Raw genomic sequence first — 5268 nt, forward strand, 5'->3', positions numbered from 1 at the left:
TATAACTTTAACTAGCAAAGAAATAATTTTATATCTTTTGTGTTTTTAAAGATCTTTTAAAGTGAAATCATCAAGAACTGAATTGTGAAAACTGAATGTGGTATCGTTCGTTGAACTATGACATCATGACGGTAAAATCCATAATAATACAAATATTTTAGAAAGCATAGCATATAGATGTTATCGCTTAGTCAGAAGACACTCATAAGGCCGCACTTTGTGAGACCTCAAGCTGATAATTACCGGAAAGCCTAAATGCCGACTCCTACTGCAACTAATAACGATCGTAAATATCACTAATGATCCCGTAAATATTTTAAGAAGCCTACATGAACACAAAGCTAATTACGATCTGCTTTATGAGTTACAGATGTCACGATTTATGGAGAAATTCACTCAAGAATGATCAAAACAACTTTCTTCGTTCGACGAAATTTTACGTTAAATCATATACGTTTAATTTTATCTTATCAACTTCTTCGCAATGATCGCAATAATACACCGCATAAGAGCAAGGTTGACAAATGTTAAGTAACTGCAATTAATTATGCTCGATCATCGTCGGACACACAGTCCCATTCGGAAAACCCAAGTCGACCTAATCGCTGCCAATTTATTTAATCGAATAAAGAAGGGCTCACGCTGGAGATCCCAAATTCCTCGTGTGTGCGACATGGTATTCGCATTACCGAAGGCCAGGTCTGGGTTTCTGACCGCCCGAGTAGCAAGTGTGTGCAGAGGTTACAGTTAAGGTAGCCTGTTAAGGACGGAAGGGTTGGTAGGATTCATTCGAGGACGAGTGGAATATGAGAGACCGACAAGGGTAGGGAAACAAAAGCATGCTTTCACCCGGTATATGGTAAACCGCTATATTTTTAAATGCATACGTGATGTGCTTTGCTTCTTTTACATATATATTGCACGCGTCACTTTTACTAACGCAATAGTATAATTGTGCTGTATATAGAAACAAATATCACAAATGAGACATGATGTGTATGGATGATAGAAATGTATATTCTCGGAGAAAAGTAGCGATAAAAGATTCCACATGTTCAACCTCGATTTGCGACATCCAGGAGTAAACCCGTATGGTCAGGTGGTCTGCGAGAAAAGAGGAGCACGAAAACGCACGCGGGGGAGGTTTTCGGACATGCGGCGAGTCGGTACGGAGAAAGAGGAGGTTTACGAGAAATGCGGCCACCGCAACACACGCGGTGGCCGAGACCAAACCAAACCAAAGATTAATGTACTACACTTACTGGGGCAATTTGCGCCAAGTGTCGGCTGTAGAACTGGGTATACCTCGAGTTCTGGAGGTAGATTTGTTCCACGAGCATTCGCGGGGAAAGATCCCTCTCTATGTTTTTCTCTCTCTCTTTCTTTCTTCATCCTCAAAAAATGATTCAAAAGAAAAATTCCGAATCTATGAGAAAGAAATCAAAGAAGAAACATAAAGTCTCTTGTGAGACCTTCAAAATTTAATTGTAATGCACACGGTGTCGTTACTGACTTTCCCGTTTCCATAAAATTGCGAAATGGAAAATGTCTTGTGCGACAATCCGAAACACCGTGAATCAAAAGTCATCGTGACAATTTGCTAATTAACGTTGTCGACCAAATGAACGATCACCACTACCCAAGTGGAGGCTCCACTCCCGTCTGCGTATCACACGCGCCGGGCGGAATATAAGCAAATTAAATATGCATAATTAAAACGAAATAGCGACGGGATAAACGTCGCTCGTGCGGTTCCGGCTGGCTCGAATCAGAGGGAAGAGGACTTAAGGCAAGGAACATTCTCGTAGCAACATCTGGCCGCTATGAAGTATAAAGAGGCATGCGATATCATCCACAGTGAATGCTTAATTAAAACCTCAGACTCCTCAAGCACGGAGTTCCCCCTAGACGTGCGCTAATCGCAAGAACCATCGTTGCTGTTCAACGAACAGCTCACCTTTACGTGCATATCCCTGTGGTGACAATCGCTTCCTTCACGTTCGCTTTGCAAACAATTTTCATTTCTGCCGATCTTTTCGTGATTATATCGTCACACTATAATAGCGTTACTAATATCCAACCATATATGATAATACCATTAATATAATCATTTCTGTTTCGAAGTTGCAATTAGAAGCAGATAAAAATTCAAATAATTTTGCAAATTAGATCGAATCCTTGACAACTCAATTTTCTTCGCATGAGGCTGAATGAGAATTTCCAAATTACTGTCGGAGCAACGTGATAAGCGACAGGAAAGGCGAGTTTGAGAAACGGCAGTGAAAGTAGGCGCGCTATAGCGCGTCTATAGCTACAGCATTTCCGGTGGCACACTAGCCGTCCAGTGGGACGGGAGAAAATTTCACTTGGAGCGTCTAACGAGTTCGCTTTTACCCCAGACGACGACGAAAAAGAAAAAGTTGGAAGAGGATCGGTGGGGAGCGGAGTTTTAGGTACGAAAAGCGAACCTCTCCTTTTCAGCGGAGCAAGGACGGCAGAGATCCGTTTCAGTGATCCAGTGAGATTGACAGGTCGAGCCCTACTCGCGGACCCGTGCCGGTTGCCATGCTAAAATGGCGATGAAAGATGGTTTACTTTTAATGGCGGATACTTTTAGTAAGCGTTCCTTTCAGCTAATTATAATGACTTGTCCGACGAACCAACCATGACCCAGACAATACAAGGCAATTTCCGGAATCCTTATAAGACATGCTACTTGAATTTCCATTTGCGAAAGAAAATTGGATTGGATTGAAGATTGGGAAAAGAACAATCGATTATTGCACACATTATTAAATTGTTTTCATAATCAGGGATTTACAAATTATTGCAATACCACGGTTTGCGGCAGGTACGCGTTTTGTGTATCAGCCGGTAGCGCATATATCTCGCGTCATCGCGGGAGAAACGGTAACGTCAATATATATGCAAACGCCGATATAACGATCTATCGGTACGTAAATATACAAAGGGCGAGGTCGAGCGTGGGAGAGAAAACGGCAGTACGAAAGAAAAGGAAAAAGGGTCGAGAGAAGCGCGCGCAGAAGAAGAGAGAAAGAGAGAGAGCGAGAAAACTCTCCAAGCTTAATATAAAACTTCATTTCGCAATCGGCAGCAGCCGGAGGAAACGCGGAGATCCGACACGCAGAAATTCCGCGGTCGTCACAAAAAAGAAGGGAGCACCAGGGAATCTTATTTTTCCGGCATTAAGCTTTTCGCGGTGCGCATTGTCCTAAATATAAACTTTTCGTTTTCGAGAGAATTGCAGTACAGTACGTGTCTTAAGTAAAAGATGCGAGACACCTAACTCTAGACTCTGACAACTATAAAGCACTGTTGAAAACGTGAAGTGGCAGGACATTCTGAAATTTAAAGCGTAAAATAAAGTGAGATGCCAGATCCAATCAAAAATTATCAATATAAGATTTCCAGAGAACAACGTGTTACTGACAAAACTTCGTCAATAATCGTTAAAGCGAGTGAAATAAAAGATCGGCGAGGAGAGACAACGCAGTTGCCTTTATCACGCTTTGCAACTGTGTCGATCTGAGCAACGCACTCCTTTCCGCACCGCACTCTTCTCGAACTTTTCGTCCGTATATTTCGAGCCTTTCTTCCTATATGCTCTCGGGGTGCGCCTAAAAGAGAGAAGGGGTCGAGCTGCCGAACATCGGTGGCGCGAGCGAGGCGCGCGCGATGAAACTTTTAATAAATGGCAGAGTCGATATGAAGTATAGGACTTTGACATATCGTGTGTCTGTAATGTATAGTTAAATCTGGTGGCAGATGTGGAGGGTGTTCTCTCTCTCTCTCTCCCATCTCCCTCCCCCTCTTTCCCTCTCTCCGTCACCCACCCGTTCACTATCCCTCTTTCGCTCTTTCGGTCTTCTCTCGCCTCCTCCCGCGCCCACTTTGCTCCGATATGGTTGGCACCCTTGCTATCCCGCAGAAATTTCCTTCTAACCCACTAACGCAATTGAATATATTAATACGAACTCAGAGAAGATAGAAATTAATACATGCATCATTCTTCACGCATAGGTAAAATTTCCCAGAAAAGATTTGCTCGCTTTTCTTAATCGTTTTCAAGATGTTATTTCATTACTATCATCTTTACTATCATTTTATTTTTATTCTTCATTGTTATTATTTTTAGCATCATTTGCACATAATTATCAAGATTTATGTAAAAAGAATATATAAAAGACTCATGCAAATTTTATTCTTACTTCACTGTCGCAACGTGATATGTAAACGTTTCTACTACACCTATCTATCTATCTAGTTCAATAGTGCAACATGTGGAAAACATGGTGGATCTGATATTCTGATATTCTCACGCCAAAGGAGACCGATTGTAGCAATTTGCGTGATGCAAGCTGCTCGATGAGGGTTAGTAGTAAAATTTTTTTGCTTAGAAGTGCGACAATGAACTTTTCAATCAAACTGCCTGTCTAAGTGAAAGCTCCTCCACAAAGCAGATCAGGGTAATCTGTCATCAAAACTGTTCCACAGCGAGCCATCGCAATACCAAACGGTGCCCCCCCCCCCCCCCCCCCCCAGCAACCCCAACGGTTGCAACGGCTGTATTCAATGCACTATACATCGACTTAGTTCAAATTTTTGTTCTCTTTCTCGAAAGATTTTGTATAGTATATTATAGTACAGTATCATTTTGTGTAAATCTACATGTAATGGTAAAACTTTTTTGACAGATAATTGCAAGAATAATTAAAGATCGCAAATTTGGATGCTCTCAGAAGGATTCGGTGCAAAAGTCATTATTATTGGACAGTATCAAACATGCATAATAATAGATCATTAGATCAATTCTAAGATAAATCTAAACAAGTGGCAAGATAAAAATGATGCGATTTAATGAACTGTTTGTGACTTGCCTGATCGTTCCGAGGATTCAACTGAATGGATCGTGGATTGGCAGTGGTCACTCACCGGGGGTCAGTAAAAGCGGGAGACTATCGTACCTCTTTGATTCAGACGCTGATCCAGCGAAGGTGGAGAACCGCGTGGTCGAGCACGTGAGAAAGTTCCCCACCACTTGGCACGATACCGAACGACGCGCTCGCGCGTACCGCCCACAGTTGTGCCGAGTAACCGTGGCCGCCCAAACGGGCCTCGTGTTCATCCGTACGAGAGTCGCCCGCCTGCACTCTCACAGCACGGACCTGATCGCCGTACCCTCCTGGTTGTGTGCCCTCCGAGCCCTCCAAGGCCACCGTCGCCACGACAGGCCAGCCCGCCTACGTC

This window comes from Ooceraea biroi, chromosome 10 (genome assembly GCF_003672135.1).
Source record: "Ooceraea biroi isolate clonal line C1 chromosome 10, Obir_v5.4, whole genome shotgun sequence".
NCBI classification, from domain to species: Eukaryota; Metazoa; Arthropoda; class Insecta; order Hymenoptera; family Formicidae; genus Ooceraea; species Ooceraea biroi.